This window comes from Nothobranchius furzeri, chromosome 5, assembly GCF_043380555.1.
Source record: "Nothobranchius furzeri strain GRZ-AD chromosome 5, NfurGRZ-RIMD1, whole genome shotgun sequence".
NCBI lineage: Eukaryota > Metazoa > Chordata > Actinopteri > Cyprinodontiformes > Nothobranchiidae > Nothobranchius > Nothobranchius furzeri.
The window spans coordinates 83,306,241-83,324,289 of NC_091745.1; the positions used below are offsets into that span (position 1 = coordinate 83,306,241).

Here is an 18,049-nt window from a genome sequence, read left to right on the forward strand (position 1 = left end):
CATAGTCTTAAGACCTGTGTTTAACGTTCCCAAGCCCATACTTTTGAGAGCACCATGTGAGCACCTGTGTGTGTACACGCGCTTGTTTATGTAAGGTTTCTCTATAGGAGCGTCCAACAGAGAGTGCGAGGGACCACAGATCCGCCCCCCAAAGATGCGCAGGAGACGGGGGGAGCTCCAAGTCCCAGAGATCCAGGTGCTGCCCCAGAACACAGGTGCTCCAAGGAGACTGCAACCAGGAAAGCCCACCCCCCCCCCGAGAGGCACAGAGGATCGCCCCGGGGGGCCACAACCAGCAGCCGGCAGAGTCCCGGGACCCAGCGACCCGGGACCCAGCAGGGCCCAGGGACCCAGATCCCACCAGGCAGCCACCGGGATCTATCAGGCAGATGCCTGAATCTTAAACCCCCAGACCCAGTTGCCACGAACACTCAGGCAGACCATGGCACAACCCCTCACACTAGGTGTGGCAGGGGGAGGGGGGACAAAGATCTATATCATCAAGAGAGGTTCCAGGAGAGGGGAGGAGGCAAAGGCCCCACCTGACATATACAATCATACACAAACACAGTCACACACTCCCTCCCTCATGCTCACACATGCACATACAACCCCAGACTTACAAAAATGCACGCCGGACACCCACTCATGCTCCCCATACACACCCTATTCACTCTGGTCCCGGTACTGCTGCACATGGGGTACAACCATCACCGGTAACCAGAGTTTGACCCTTTCTGCTGGGGTGCTGATGAGCAGGCTCCCCCGCCCAATGCCGAGCACAGCAACCCACCGGCCCAAACCCCAACCAGACGGCCAGATCTCCCTCCTAGCCTCCAGCCCCAGGAGGCCTAGCAACAACAGAGGTGGCTAAGACCCCTAGTCTCCCTCAGCCTGCTCCAATATAGTGTTGTGTGATCATGAGGTGTATTCCATGGCTGTGGTGAGTGGGCAGTGCGGGCATCATCCGGCCTATGCCAGCTGGTGCCACCGCACCACCCCACTTACACCCTCAGCCATCAGTGTCTAAGTGTGGTTTAAAATTGGAAGTGGGCACCGGCACCCGGGAGGAGGCGGAAATATCCCCCTGCCAAATGCTGTTGAATGTGCTCACTCCCAAGGCCCTAAGTGTGTGTTTGTGTGGAATGTCGTCAGTGGAAGTGTATAAGGTGCAAATAAAATTGGGGGGTAGGTTGCCACAGGAATGCAGAAATGGGGTCCATACCCGCACTCCCTGACTTGCCCACCCCCCAAGGTCCTATGTGTATGTTTGTGTGATGATGTGAGGGAGCAGGAGGAGAGAAATATGCGGGGATGGGGAGGAATGGCTGGCTGGGCTTAGCCCTCCAGGGAGCCAGCTCCCCTACTTGCCCCAATAGACACCTCTGTTGTCAAACTGCCACCCAGGACATGGAGACCCCATGACTAAAAAAAGATCAATAAAATAAAAAGTCCAGTAACATTAAAAATAATGAAAAGCATCACTGCACATGACTGAGGAATATTGAATGTGAAAGTAGCACTGTTCTTAATTCATGCATCAGAGGGTTAAGTTGCTTTGTGTGTGTGTGTGTGTGTGTGTGTGTGTGTGTGTGTGTGTGTGTGTGTGTGTGTGTGTGTGTGTGTGTGTGTGTGTGTGCGTGTGTGCGTGTGTGTGTGTGTGTGTGTTTGTTTATTTTCTCACAGAAGAAGAACCCAACACCAGCAGGCTCAGTGCTCCAACCCAACAGCCTGAAGAGACATCATCATCAGCTTCAACAGATGTGTGTGAACATGAATGAGCTGCTGGCCCCATGGATCCTGCTGACTGGCCACAGCAGTTGAACAAAATGGAAAGTAGAATTTTCTTTATAATGACACTTTGATATTTGAGTTTTCCTTTTGATTGCACAGTTTAATGCTGCTGTTGATTTTGCATCCCCCCAATGACATTTGCACAACATTTTGAGTTGTTGGTTATTGTAATATTCTCAGGTTACTTATCTTTCAAGCTTACATTTATTCTTCAGGCTGTTGACTTTAAAGAGTTGCTGTGTGAATATTTAAAATAAAAAATGAGTAACTAAGGAATAACTGTGGAGTTGCTTTTTCCAATGTGTGGTGGGTGGGTGGACTTGGGTTTGGGTGAGAGGCGTACGGGCACGGGGGGGGGGGGGGGGGGGGGTGCAAATGGGCAGTCTCGCCTTGGGCACCAAATTACCTAGAGCCGGCCCTGGTGTTAAGGGCCATTCAGTCTCTTTACCAGAGGAGCGTGAGTTTGGTCCGCATAGCCGGTAGTAAGTCGGACCTGTTCCCGGTGAGGGTTGGACTCCGCTAGGGCTGCCCTTTGTCACCGGTTCTGTTCATTACCTTTATGGACAGAATTTCTAGGCACAGCTGTGGTGTGGAGTGTGTCGAGTTTGGTGGCAGGAGAATCTCGTCTCTGCTTTTTGCGGATGATGTGGTCCTCCTAGTTTCATCCAGCTCTAACCTTCAGCTCTTGCTGGGTAGGTTCGCGGCCGAGTGTGAAGCGGCTGGGATGAGGATCAGCACCTCCAAATCTGAGACCAAGGTTCTCGACTGGAAAAGGATGGCTTGCCAACTCCGGGTCGGGGGAGAGGTCCTACCTCAAGTGGAGGAGTTTAAGTATCTCGGGGTCTTGTTCACGAGTGAGGGTAGGAGGGATCGGGAGGTCGACAGGCGGATTGGTTCTGCAGTGATGCGGACGCTGAGCCGATCTGTCGTGGTGAAGAGGGAGCTGAGCCAGAAAGCCAGGCTCTCGATTTACCGGTCGATCTGCGTCCCAATCCTCACCTATGGTCATGAGCTTTGGGTAACGACCGAAAGAACGAGATCGCGGATACAAGCGGCTGAAATGAGTTTCCTCCGTAGGGTGGCCGGGCTCAGCCTTAGAGGTAGGGTGAGGAGCTCGGACATTCGGGAGGGACTCGGAGTAGAACCGCTGCTCCTCCGGATCGAAAGGAGTCAGTTGAGGTGGTTTGGGCATCTGGTCAGGATGCCTCCTGGACGCCTCCCTGGGGAGGTGTTTCGGGCATGTCCTGCTGGCAGGAGGCCCCCGGGGATCAACCCAGGACACGTTGGAGAGGTTACATCTCCAATCTGGTCCGGGAACGCCTTGGGGTCCTGCCGGAGGAGCTGGTGGAGAAGGCCGGGGAGAGGACGGTCTAGAGCTCCCTAGTTGGGATGCTGCCCCCGCGACCCGGACCTGGATAAGCAGAGGAAGATGACGACGAAGAGACGACGACGACGACCTTCGGAGTGGCCAATCCGAAGGAATTCTTTGAGCCATCAAAGCTTTCGACAAGCCGTCAAAGCTGCCTGCAGCGACACAGCATCTTGCTCCTTCAGCTATTCAGAAACAGCTGTTCTAGACACGAACAATTTCATCTATTGGTTGTGACTCAGGAGACATCTCAGGACTGATTTGGTCGCATCAAGGTTTTCCTACGAGCCACGTGCACTGGGGTCACCGGCTCTTAGTCATCTCAGATCCAAACGGGGGTCTCCAAACGGGTACGTAGGCACAACATAAATTACGTCTGATGCCGTTTTGATAAATCAATTCTTTATCTTATAATGACCAATAATTATTTTACACCCAGAATTCACAACTTCTTTCATGTACAAAGGTTCTGTTAAACATCTATTTTACACTATATCACTTCACACATCACATTTCATCACCAACATACACTCCAACACACATCATTGTTTCATAGTTGTCATGTCTTATAATTTGTTTAGAAATACATTTCTTACTTTTTATAAACTTGACTTTGTCTGAATTAATACGAAGTGTACATACAGTCCCTGAATGAACAAATAATCCTAATTCTTCTAGTTAAATCTTCAAAGACCAATCAGGTTGGATTTCCATATTTATATAGAAATTCACATCTTATTGGTCAGATGTATCCTATAGGATTTTGAGCTTAAAAATCGCATATATTATCTCCACTACACACATGGAAACAGTAATGCATTAGATTAGTTGTTACTGGAAAGAGCGATCATTTTAGAGTTAAGCGCGCAGAGTTACTGGCATCATTTAGTGCAGGACAACTGATTATTTTATGCCATTTAGCTTGTTTAAAATAAATGGCAGCTCTCATCTCATGTCAACCCATTTTATCTTATCTTATCTCATCTCAGCTAATCTAAATCTCAACTATCTAATTAAAACTCAGCTGAGTGTAATTTCCTATCATCTCATGTCATTCAGTTTTATCTATCTCATTTAATTAATCTCAACTGGTCGTATCTGATTTCATGTCCTTTTTCATGTCACACCAGCTCAGTGGCCTAGTTGTGTGGTGTCTGGCTTAGGGGTTTCTAGCCTGTTTTGTGGGGTGCTGAAGCACCCCTATGGTTTGAGATATATTTCTTTATTAATTATCTATTTATTTTTACTGTTTGTGGTCCTTTTTATCACAATAGTAAAGTAAGAAAATGGGACAGCAGGTTGAAATGCTTTATATTTACAACAAAATGATAGCAAACCTCCCCTGCCTCAAAAATAATTTGATCCTGTTCATCTTCCCCAGACTTGGCTCTGAGCGCTCTGTGCCTTTTCGAGAGGCTGATATTATCATAGACATTGAAAGACCCCGCATAACTGCTACTGTCTACGGGCGCTGATGAGCGGTGGCGAAAAACTCTATTTCATAATTTCGTTTGTTGTGTGCCATGGATTTCACATATGATGTCCACCACTTATAAATACATAGTTTGATGCCAAGAATACTTATTTTTGAATGGGGGAAAACATTATTTTAGGTTTTGTTTGAAAATACGTCCACGACTACAAATGCACTTGACCAACCAGACACGGAGAAAAACGGAGGGAAAATGGCTGTAAGTTCAGCGAACTTCAAGCCCTTCCTTCAGGAGGAAAGAACCTCCATAAATCTGGCCATGTAGTAAGTAGCAGCTACACAAGAGGAGAGGGGATTCTGTGGTGACATCATATATGCAATGTGCCGATGACTTTTACAAGCTGATTAATCTCAAAGTACGTGCTGGCGGTTCAGGGACCACAAAGAAACCTATTGAGTACCACGGCTTTACAGTATTGAATGAATCAACATAACTGTTTATTCTTGAAATGCCTTATTTCAGATCTTAAGTACACCTAACGAGTCTACTTGATGATTTAATAATGATTTATTATCAGTTATGTCACTTATTCATGTTAGTATATTAACAAATGACTGTTTGACATATTTATTTCACATATTAGATGAAATAAGTCTTTTCTAACCCCTACTGCACACTGCAGGCATCAGTGGCGCAGAACGGCACCACTTCTAATAGAATCCATTTTAGTCTATGGCGTGTAACAAACCAACAGCAACGTGGCAATTTTCAGACGCATCCCAGATTTTTCTTCCACAAGCCGCTTCTGGGATGCATCAATTACTGCTGTTAACATACGACTAGACAGGAAATCACACATGGTTTCAATGTAAATTTCCAAGTTATTTTCAAAATAAAAGTATTGCAGCATTGCAATTTCATGAAGCTTATGTGTGATTTAATGGCTTATTTATGCACAGCATCATTGCAGAAGTGCAGTGGCGTGTTTTTATTGGCTTCAATCCTAGCAGTGGAGAGGAACAACATCATACATATCAAACAGTGATAACATGATTTCCTTCTTTTTAATTTAATGGCGGACGGCGTAAACAAATCAAATCCTTTGAAGGGATCATGTGATCTTGCGAGGAGGCTGGTGGGAAGTCTCGAGGGATTTTGTAATCTCGTGAGTAGAGGGAGGAGCATGGCAGGGAAGCTGCATCACTGCTAATACTCTCTCAGTGTGCACTGGAGTGCTGTGATTGTCGTGAGATTGGCTGCATAGAGACTAGTCTGCGAGCAGCAGCCCCTCCCCCCTCGCTAGATGCAAAGGCTGGTTACTGGTCAATCCACCTAAACCCAAAATCACAACTGCTCACCACATTCTGCCCTTTGGATTGAGTGTGTCTCAAGATTTCTTTCAGACCAAGATATACCAGATTCTCGAAGGGCTGGAAGGTGTGGCCAGCAAAGCTGATGATATTGCTGTCTGGGGGGAGTTCGAGGAAGAATACGACTGTAACCTGATCATCCTGATTCAAACACACTCAGATCTCATCCTTCAGCGACCAGTTGGCCAATGGCGTCAGACTTGATCCGGCTAAAGTCCAGGACATTCAGGAAAGGCCAACTCCCCAAAACAAATACAAGCTACACAGACTTATAGGTATGTTGGTATATCTGTCTCCTTACATATCCAAGTTTGCTGACAAGGTACTTTGAGGTGTATGCTAAAAGCTGATGTACCGTGATGCTGAGACCACAACTTCAAGTCAAGTGTTTTGACAAACAAAAGACCATAATCACAGAAAACGCATTTCTGAATTATTATTATTATTATTTCAGGATAACCTTAGCTCTGGAAGTGGATGCATGACAGAAAGGCCTGAGTGTAGCCCTGGTGAAAAATGACCAGCCCATTGCTTATAGCGCTAAGACACTCACAGAGACACAGTCAAGCTACTTTGATACACAGAACGAGAAATGCTGGCCATGGTATATGGCATATCACACAAATCTGTATGGTAAATCATTTACAGTTGTATATGATCACAAGCCCCTAGTAACCACATGCAGAAAGCCACTGCATGCCACATCACCTAAACTGCACCATATGCAAGTGCAGATCCAAGGGTACAACACTGAGATCATGTACAGACCAGGACCACAGATGATCCTAGCTGACGCTCTCAGCAGACTGCCAGACCCTTAGAACGGGAATGAGATAGAGCACATTGATGGAATTGCTTTAGAGACAGAAGACCTTGAAATGCACATCATGGCACTCATAACCCTCTCACCAGAAAAACAGAGAATCTTCCATGAGGAAACTGTTAAGGACCTCTAGCTCAATGCACTGATGGAGCCAATCCGTCAGAGGTGGTCGGAAACAATGAGAGATCTACCCAAAGACCTGCAGGCTATTTATAGATGAACTGGCTGTGGAGACAGGGGTCATTTTTAAAGGAAGGTAGGTTGGCATCTTAAAGCAATGAGGGCACCTGCATATTACATTACTCCAGATCAGCGATACCCATCGACAGCAGAATGCCATCGTCTGCAGAGGTAGGTGCTCCTTGGTAGACCAATCACTGCCTTGTTACCAAGTCAATCTGAGCCAGGACAAGAAGAAGACAAAATGCACCTGGAACAAAGGTCAACAAACATGAAAGAACACCATAACAAAGCCAGTGGCGAAGAACTTCCACCACACTATCCTGGCCAACACGTGTCAGTGATGCATTCTGAAAGACAAAGATGGTACTCAGCATCCATTGTGAAAAAATGCAGTGAACTATATACTCCAAACCCCAAACGGAAACCGGATGAGATGTTTCAGGAGCCATCTGCAGGAACTGTCCTAACATAAAACCGAATGACACAAGACAAATGCACCTTGCAGAGCCACCACACCCATCTGCAGCTCCAAAAATGCAAAAATGATTAAGAAGCGACGGGCACTGTTCCCCCACACGGAGAACACAAAAGCACAGAGGATAATAACTGTTTCACTAAAGCACACAGTGATAAACGAGCAGCCTACTACAATGGCGTTGTGTGAGTTTCTCTGATCGTCTCATTACAAGCGTCACTGTTGAGTGCCTTCCTTGTTTCCTGTTCTGTTATTTTGTTACCACTCATGTTCACACGCAAGTCACTGAAATTTCCGTAGCAGAAAAACAAATGTTGGACGTTTATCTGAATCTGTTAACTCTGATTTAAATATCAGCAGCATGACCATCACTATGTCAGTTTGATACGTTTACTTAATGACCTGTCCCTTTTCTTTGAGACAGAGGGGATGTTGTAATTTATTATTACATTTATTATATATATTTGTGCGCACCACTAGAGGAAGATAACTTGGGTTCCACAAAACCAAAAGGTCATTCATCACCACGCACCTTGTACCGTACTTTTGGGACGTTTACCAGGTGGTCTGCAGACCTCAGCACACTAGCTTTGTCAAATATGAGTGATTACATCTGATCTGCAACTCATGATGCAGTTGTTCCTCTGTCCTTCTGCCATCATCAGAGGCTGTCAAAGGGGTCACGACCCTAGATTGCTTTCACATCTCATTAGGATGTGGCTCACCAGAACCAGCATCTCTTGCTTGAAACTCATGACACAGCTTTCTTCAGAAATAGAGTCAGAACTTGTAAAAATCACAGTACTTAAGCTCCTATCAGCAGCTGATGTATGGCAGTAATTTAGACAAGTTGGATGGGGATGAGTCGCATTTCCCAGAAATATGAAGCGAGAGAAACAGGAAAGAAGAGCCGCTTTGCTGGAGCAGGAAGTGCACACAAAGCAGGCAGGAGTCAATGTGACAACAATGTTTAAATGAGTTTATATACAAAACTAAACTACTAAAGTTAAATTTCATTTAATTTCAAAGCAACAAGTAACACAAAAGCTGCAAGAAGCTATTTAAATTAAAAGACGTGTTTGTTTCAGTAAAATAAATAAATGGCCTTTCAGAGTGGACTTAAATCTAAATAGATTTCTGTTTTAAAATAAACTCATTTTCTAAACTGAAGAGAATCAATGTTGATTCAGTATTGCTCTAGGTCAGCAGTGATACCTTTTAGCTTAAAGGTGACCAGACCTGTGCATATGTGTTCAAATGAATGTTTGGTTCTGGTGATCTTCTTATTTACAAAGCTATTGTCAGTCTCTATTCAAAGCCTTTAGCCACAAATGTGAAATCTGGTAACTGATTAAGAAAAAAGAATAATAATCACTTTTTTCATCCATCAGAGCACCAAACCAAAATCTCCTCACAGCCATTTTCCCACTAAATTGATCAGGATGTGATCAGTACGAGTTACTCATTTCCGTTGCTTTTCTGCAGCAAATTCTCCCTGAAGGAAAAACACTGAGTGCTCATTTACTGCAGACAAGTTCAAAAACAGAAATCTTGTTACAGCTGAGCATTGCTTGGCTTTGAGGATGGCACTTTGGCGGTCCTTTACTGAGATCAAAAAACTGAAGATCAAATGCACTTTTAGTCCTTGGCTTTCAGTCAAAATGGACGATGATGGCTGGTCTTTCTAATTCTGTTATAACTTGTTCAAATTGTGGTTCTTTGCTTTGTTTTTAATTGGTTTAAATGTGTTTGATACAGCTCATTTTATTCCCATGTTTTTTTTACACATTTTTATATGTTAATATGATGGTGTACAGCGTTGTTCGACCTTCTGGCCACGTGAAGGCATTATTCAAATAAAGCTGAACGTGAACGTGAGGTTAAATAGAAATGGTGAACAGTCTTATTCTTTTGAAAATGAAATGTAATGGTAAAAGCAGAATCAATAAGTGCAAATTAGACATTTTGTAAAATCTAAAACAATTCATGTTTCACTTAGAACGGGCTTATTATATTCAATTACACTGAATTGCTTCTGTGAATGAAATGTACTATAAATAAAGCTGCATTGCCTTATATTTTTAGTCTTTATTTTCCCCAAATTATTTAAAAAATCATTTTCCTTGCTGTTTTGGAACTATTGATAATTTTAAATAAAACTTGATACACTTTTTATTGAGTATTTTATCAGAGTTGGTCGTTAAGTATACAAGTTATGACTGACTTTCACTCATTATGAATTGTAGCTCAAATTTTCACATAATGGCCAACAGCCCTTTTGGATAAATGTCAAAAATGATGCAGAAGGCAGACACACACTCTTACTCCCCTTAAAAAAGCATCTTTAATCTGCTCCTATTATAAAACTACAACACCTAGACGTAATTGGTGCTACCAGAGCCGGATGAAATAAATGGACTACACTAGGCAGGCTGCATTTTTTGCCCACGGTGGCTGTTGTAGTTTTTTAGCTAGAGCAGATTAAAGATGGTCAGAGTAGAGAAAAATTGGGTGTAATGGCCCTTTAGCCGTTTCCCGAATACATCAGCCTCGTGGCAGCAGGCTGCTGTAAGACTATATTGGGCTCACTTCTGGCTGGCTGCTGCTCTTCCAGTTCGTCCTTCTGTGACTGCGTTGATGTTGACGGCGTTGGCGCTACAGCGTCTTCCGCCGCATTTCCCACCGCATCTTCAGGTCGTGTCTCCTCCGGGTCTGGCTCGGGCCCGGCCTCTGGCTCTGCTGACTCGAGCAGGTTCACAGCGGTCGGACGGCTGCTCGAGCAGCCCGACAGAAACTTCTGTAAAGCCCCCCGCTGTGTCTTCTTTTGTTCCTCTTCATTTTTTTTCTTTTTACGTTTTGCCGCACCCGAAAGCATCGTGAAAGTTAGCCTACTCAAAAACACCTGCTAGCTTTGTTGTGTCCCACTCTGACTCTGACCGTTTCTGACATCCTTAATTGGGTGGCGCCCAAGTTGTAGGCTACAGTCATGGGCTGGTGTTAATGTGACGTAGCTAATGTAACAGTCTATCGTTAAGATAAATATCGTCACTTATTTTAGTTAATTAATAAATATTGAAATAAACTGTAGATAGGAGTCCTATCTACAAATTCTATCATAGGACATTTGTACATTTTATGTTTTATTTATTTATTTTTAATTTTGTTCCTCTGTCTGGGCCCCATCCAGCCAATCAGGCTTTGCCTTTGCGTTAATCCGGCTCTGGCGTGCTACAACACCCGACGGGAATCTGACTGGTTGTCGTGTTTTTGTAATCCCAAATTTTTTTTCTTCCTATTTGTATTATGTTTTTAATCTTTTTAATTAATGATATTATTTTTAATTTAATTTTATTATATTATATTTTTGTCCTTGTAAAAAGCCTCATGATTTTGCTTGAGATGCATTAGATAAAAGAATGCTTCTTCTTCTTATTAAAGCTGCATTCCTTAATTTGTCAGAGCTCCACTCGGGAGTAAACGCGTTTCCATGAGCGCACTGACAGGAGATGCTTCTAGAGCTGTGCTGTGATTTGGGACTCATCATGGAGCGACAAATAAACCGCACAAATCCGATTACAGTTCATGTTCTATTTTGCAACTACGAGAACCCCCAAAACCTCCTCTGCTCCCCGATCACACAGGCGTTGTCAAGGTAACCAGACTGACAGCTGAGAAGAGGCTGCACTCAGACATTTCCACCGCACCATCCAGAACGACTTCTTAAATGTAAATGGTATTTATCATCAGACGATTGTGGAGGAACATGAGTACGAGAAATTTCAGCACTTTTTGGCATCTGGGCCACATTGGGTCTGGTCTATCTAGTAAGTAAGTAAGTAAAGCGCTGTACACCATGAGTAAAATCAGGACAATTACCTCAAACCGATAAAAACAGATCATAAAAATAATAACAGTGACAAAATAGTAAACAAAATCAGGAGTAAAAACAAAGTCAGGGTATGCACAAAGACAAAGCCATCTTTCAGAATATTAAGCGGGGTAACGCCTGGATGAAAAGTTGAGTTTTTAAATGTTTTTGAAGACGTCTACAGTTTTGGAGAGATGGAGTTCTGAGGGCAATAGTCTGAAAGGCCCTGTCCCCTTTGCTTTTAGTCTGGTTCGAAGAACAGCCAGGAGGTTTTCAGATGTGGATCGAAGGTTCCGTGAAGTGGTGTATGGGGATAAAAGCTTAGATATATAGCTTGAAGCCTGGTTGTTAAGAGCTCTATAGGTCAGCACTAATACTTTAAATTGAATTTTAAATTCTACCAGGAGCCAGTGGAGGGACTGTAAAACTGGAGTGATGTGAGTTCGTCTGGATTTCGTTAGGAGTCTGGCTGCTGCATTTTGGATAGCTTGAAGGCGTGAGAGGGAGGTTTTGCTGCGGAAGATGGTTTTGACTTGTGAGTCTAAACTTAATACTGGATCAAAAATAATTCCCAGGTTTCTAATGTTGGACTTGGCTGTTGGGCAAAATGAGGCAATTTCCTGCTCGATTGTTGGCTGAAGTTCCGGGGGGGAGGGGGGCAGAGATCAGGGTCTCTGTCTTGTTAGCATTGAGAACAAGAAAGTTGCTGGACAGCCAGTTACTGATCTGGGTCAGGCAGAGTACAAGTGTGGCCAACCTGTCCAACTGGTGTGGCATAAAGGACATATAGAGCTGAATATCATCAGCGTAGATGTGGTAGGAGATGTCTGGGAAAGACTGAATGATGCCAGCTAGGGGAAGAATATAGAATGTGAATAGCAGAGGCCCTAGAACTGAACCTTGTGGGACCCCGCATGTTAGAGAGGCAGTATCTGAAGAGAAGGTTTCGGACTTCACTGTGAATGTTCTGTTGGTGAGATAAGAAGAGAGCCAGTCTAGAGCAGAACCTGAAATCCCAGCCAGGGCCCTTAACCTGTTTAGTAGAGCATTGTGGTCTACAGTGTCAAAAGCTGCACTGAGGTCGAGCAGGACCATGACAAAGCATTTCCCTGCATCAGCAGCCATCAGGAGGTCATTATGCACCCTTACTAGAGCAGTCTCAGTTGAGTTCTGCTTCAGAAAGCCAGACTGGAAGGGGTCAGAGATCTTTGACTTAGAAAACCAGGATCTGAGTTGGGTTTCAACAGCCTTCTCAAGTACTTTACTGATGAAAGGTAGCTTAGAAATGGGCCTAAAGTTACTGGTGGAGCTGGCGTCAAGGTTGGGTTTCTTTAAGAGAGGAGTCACTTCTGCATTTTTAAAGTAAGATGGAACACAGCCTTGGCTCAGTGAGCTGTTGATTATAGTCAACAGAGATGGACTGATAGAGGCAAGGGACCCGACTAAAACAGAGGGAGGTAAGATGTCTGAAGAGCATGATGAGAGCTTCATCTGACTGATTATTGAGGTTAAGTCATTTAGTGTAATTGGGGAGAAGGAGGTGAAAGACTCGGAGCACTGAGGGACCTCCTTGCTGATGGGGGAGCTGGTGGAATGCTGGATCTCAGATTCAACACCTTGTTTTCAAAAAAGTGGAGAAATCTGTTACAGTCATCAGCTGAAGATAGCTGAGCCTGCTGCGGAGGAGAAGACATGATGCTGGAGATGGTATCAAACAAAACCTTAAGATTATTCTTATTTTGGCATATGAGGTTGCTGAAGAAAGAAGACCTGGCATTTTCTACAGCTTCTTTGTATGACTCGAGAAGTTCTTTAAAATATTCACGATGAACAACCAGACCTGTCCTCTTCCACCATCGTTCAAGTGGAGTTGGACTTGAACCTAAGGTCAAGAATCTGGTTGTTCAGCCAGGGTGAACTAGAGGCACTGGAACTGCGGCTGGTTTTGTAAGGGGCGACCTGATCTAGAATTTTGAGGCAGTGATCATTAAATGAGTTGGTAAGGACCTTTATGTCATCAGAAGAAGGAGGTACAAAGTCAGAGAGGAGAAATTTAAAATGGTAGAACTGTTGATGGAACCCCCCACCCCGGAACCCCCCTCTCTCCCCACCTTGTGTCTTTTCCTTTCTCTTTCACCTCTGACTCCGTGTCTGGTCGGAATTACAAAGCATTCAAAAACAATAACAATAAAGTTTTAAGTATCAGGCGTGACATTAAAAGCAGACACTTTGATGCTCCACCTGAGAGTAAATCTGTAAGGCTTGTTACCAGCATTCAGGCGTTAATTCTGCTTGCTTCACAGCCAGACAGGACACGGTAAAAAAAAGAACTGTTGATGATACGTCATTGCTTGGCAGATTCTGGTAAAAGATTCAGAATTTAGGTTAACATGAAAGGAACCTGACTTATGGTCACTGAACACAGCGTCATTTATCTGCAGCTTATCAACAAGAAGTCCGTAGGAAAAGACCAGATCCAGGGTGTGGGCTGCTCTGTGAGTGGGACCAGACACGTGTTGAGAGAAGTTAAAAGAATTCATCATGTTTAGGAACTCCCTGGTAGAGCTGTTAGATAGATCCTCAGCGTGGATGTTGAAATCTCCAACAATGATTATCCTGTCTAGTTTAATAGTTAAAGATGGGAGGTCCTGAAAGTCAGACAGGAAGGATGAAGTAGATCCAGGTGGGCGATAGACCAGAATTCCATAAACTGGTTGAACTCGACCAATTTTAATCATGATCATCTCAAATGAGCTGTAGGAGTTTGAGGATGTAATTTGGCATGAAAAGTGTTTTTTAAAGATAACAGCTGATCCTCCACCGCGGCCTGTGGTCCGTGGAGCAGAGAAGAAAGAGCAGTCTTGAGGACAGAGCTCACGGAGATGAGTGACGTCATTTTCGCGCTGCCACAACTCAGAAATCCATAAAAAGTTTAATTTTTCAGTGCACAACAAGATCGTTTAGGATGTGAGACTTGTTGGTGATGGAGCGTGCATTAATTATCATCATTTTCGCAGGGAAATCTGGAGATGTGTGTGTCGCGGGCTCCATAATGGCAGTCGGCTGGCGGGCTAAGCTACGTAGCGACTACAGGCTATGCCCGCAGAGGCTCTTTGTCTCCCACACCTTCAGGTAGAATTCTGTATCGGGGGCTCCAGTGAGCAGCGAGATCAGCCCAACTCCGTTGAGTTTCTGTTGGATCTGCCACGTCACAACCACAGAGCAGCAATCAGGTAGAGCTTCACCTCTCAGGATCTTTCGAAGCTGAACGAAGAAGCCGGCTCTCTTCCCAAGTTTCCTCTTCCATGGCCTCCGGGGCAGCAGCAGGCTGAGAGGCAACAAAGGGCCGACACCTGCCAGTTTCCAGTGGCGGTGGGAAAGCGGGTCCGGTATTAGAGTTCTGGAGGTTGATCATCGTGAATCTGATTGACAATAGTAAGTCTCGATCATATGTTAGCAGGGAATCCGCACCAGATGAAGAAGAAACAACAAAAAACAACAAATAACCAAAAATATCTATAAGCAATAGAACCAAACTTCCAACCCTCCACCACACTTGGTCTGCCATCTCCACCCTCACCTCATGACAAAGAGCTGCATCAGAGTATTTCCAGACTTCATAGACAAACCTGCAGCATAAATCACATCACAGAAAACGATCTATTCTGAAACCTACCTAAAGTTATTGTTTCCATGATTCAACACACCTAACTTAGATCAGCAGGTGATTAACAGGCTTCTACAGAGCTTGAGGAGCTGCTGAACAGGTGACTAAGACATACTGGCCCTCCCGGACCAGAACTGGGCTTTAGTATATCTTTTTTTTAAGCCATATTGACCTGATTTAGTTATCATATCCGGAGTGCTTTATAGTCAAAACAATCCCATAATACCTTAATTTCACCATATGGTAGATTATTCTGAGGTCTGAACTGCTATTGTGGGAAAGTGCTTTGGGTCTTTGTTATTTCACTTTGACCTGCACGTTTCACTAAAGTCTCTAATAAATCAGATGCTACTAAAGGCTAGCATTGGTGTTTTTACAAGCACAGCTTTCCATGTAAAACTGCATCTTTTGCTGAGTAACAACGACACAGAATGATGATAAAAGTAATCTTGTGTTTGATCTACTCTCTTTAAATTCCTGCTCAACTGCATCCCAGACTCAAACAATTGCCTTCAATCCTCAGTAAATTTCACACAATTAAACAGAAATAACAGTGACTTTATTGATTTTTAACATTTCTTTTCTAACCTCTATCGCATGCTGTTATTAAAGCGTCTACATTTGCTTTTGCTCAGACTTTAAGCTCTAACTACTCTCAAACATTTTGTCTGCAAAGAAAATTTCAGGTGTCTACAGATTTAATATTTGTAATAAAATACTTTTTAAATGATGCACTTACCATTTGGAGCAAACATAGTATGACACGATATGAACTTTAATTTGGCATAAATGTATTATTGTGATTTTATTTTGGGCAATATTTTATTTGGATAACATTTCAGAACAAATATCTGACATATTACAATATTTGAAGAGTTATTTATTATCTTAGTTACATCTATTTCAAACGTTCCCCCTCAAAGCTCAGAAAGGTGGAAGGAGTGTGTTGTTGTGTCCTTTAGTTAAAAGTGTCAGCTAGGGTCACCTTGTTAAAATTTCATGCTGACATAAGTGGAGGAGCACATTACGATATCAGCCTTCAAGTTTTGGTCTGATGCCTCAAAACAAGCAATCTGCTGTTCAAAAACACAAATTCTGAAGCAGATTTAAAATGAGGAAATCTGACTTTTTTAAATAAAAGGCTGCAGCAGTGTCTCAAAATAACTCCTAAGTAAATAAAATAATATAGTTTCTCTATGCAGCGCAGTTATAAAGAATAGAGAAACTCTAATTTGGGCAGTTCATCACACACACCTGCCTGCTGCGTTCAGCTCCTTTTCCAGGTGTTTTTGTCCACTTTTCATGTAATTCATTTGTTGGTTGATGGAGTTCAGTGAAGTGTTTGATAGGCACAAACTGTCAGAGTTGTACATATATTTAGATTTAAGAACTCTATCTTCCCAAGCCTCTTTTGGTTTTATTAGAACAGATTTAACGGGTGGTTGATATCAGATCAAAAATCTCTTAAATCCTCTGCACTGTAGCATCGCAGGATGAAAATAACACACAAAAAGTGACCTCTAAAGCTGCAGCAACACTCAGTAGGATATAGTCAGCAAAAAAAGAAGTGCACATGAGCATGTCAATGTTAATAAATACTGTGAAGCCTCATGTAATGCAGAGCTCTGACTCTGAATATGCTCTGCATTCCACAGATTCTATTGGTTCCCATCTTGAACAGCCTTTTAATGTCTGACACAACGCTGTGATAGGAAGAGGAAAACTCAGGAGTGGCAACGAGCCACCAAACCAATCCCAGCACCCCAAAAACAGCTGTGAGAGAACAGAAAAGAGAAAGAAGCAACCTAACACGTCAGCCATAGCAACCGTTTCTACATGCCATAGTTTTGTGTTTTGCCTGCCAGCTCTATAGAAGGAATGTGCTCATTTCACTTTTTCTGAAGTCTCAGACACTTGTAATAAACCCTGACATGTTTGGACACACACACTCAGCAGAAGCAAGAACTAAAAAGGCAACCCAGAGAAATGAGAGTGCCACTTGGATCCTGAAAGTACCGCTTCTCTAACGTAAAACCTCACACTGAGGTTAATCAGCCAAGATACGTCAGACTAATCCTAATGAGCCTCATTTATTCCTCATTTGTTATTGTTTTTGTCTTAAAATGTGCAAAAACTTGTTTCTGTGCGCCAAAACCATGCAGAGATGAAGCAATGCTCGCCACTGCAAACACCTACATCCACTCAGCATGAGGCACACAAACGCCCAAACACGCTCATTATTACCTCCTGACTTTGGGACTTTGACTGGGTATCTGGTTAACTTTGCACTGGGTTTGTGGAAACAGCAGCTTCTTTAAGAGGAAGAGTAGGGGGCTCAGCGTTACCATGGAGACCAAAAAGACCTGTTGATGTTTAGTGCAGGAAATAATTATGCCTTGATTACTGTCCATGGCTTTATTTTGAACGTGACTGTACTTTTACACACTTTGTTGAGGTTTTATTTAAACATTGCCTTTTAAAGTGAGAACCCAGAGGTTACTTTTGGACTGCATGCTTCAATAGATTTACATTTTACAGTAAGAATTATTCATTTGCCACTGAAAAGATAATGAATGTGTGGGTTTTTGTCACTGTAACAGAGAATGAAAAGACAACATAAAATGGCAAGCAAAAGACAAATTAGAATAAACACTCACCTTCAGGTACAAATGGAAACACAGGGACTGATGAGTGTTTTTCTTTAGCCTGCGGGATGAAGACTGATCTTCAGTCAACCAGCCCACACTGAACACACATGCAGCACTCTTCCTCTCTGAGAGCCTCAGCTTCACCGCTGTGTGGAGGACGAGACACTGCGTTGCTGACGGACGCCAGAACCCGTTAAAATGCAGCTTTAAGCCCTGTGATGTCATTAATAGGCGGGGTTTAGGTCTCTGACAGCACCTCTTCCATGATGTGACAAGGAGGACCCCACAAACATGATCAAATACATTAAATCATTTTAACTAATGTCCATCTTGGATCACATCTAATACGTGTTTGTGCTGTTTGATCTGAGATTATATTAAAGAAGAAAGGGAAGTAAGTAAAGAAGAGTTATATTTTT

General features: G+C 43.4%; 1 protein-coding gene across 6 annotated transcripts in view; it reads right to left on the bottom strand.

Moving 5' to 3' along the window:
• Nucleotides 1-17,814, bottom strand: part of osbpl3b (oxysterol binding protein-like 3b) — a 192,589-nt gene extending 174,775 nt beyond the window's left edge. For 5 of the 6 annotated variants that reach the window (XM_070551284.1, XM_070551283.1, XM_070551282.1 and 2 more), the window contains exon 1: nucleotides 17,640-17,777. The gene's annotated coding sequence lies outside the window, so the exon portion shown is untranslated. Of the gene's footprint in view, nucleotides 1-17,639 lie in introns of all 6 variants that reach the window. The other variant, XM_070551285.1, reaches the window with a different exon arrangement.
• Between the last annotated feature and the right edge of the window lie 235 nt (nucleotides 17,815-18,049).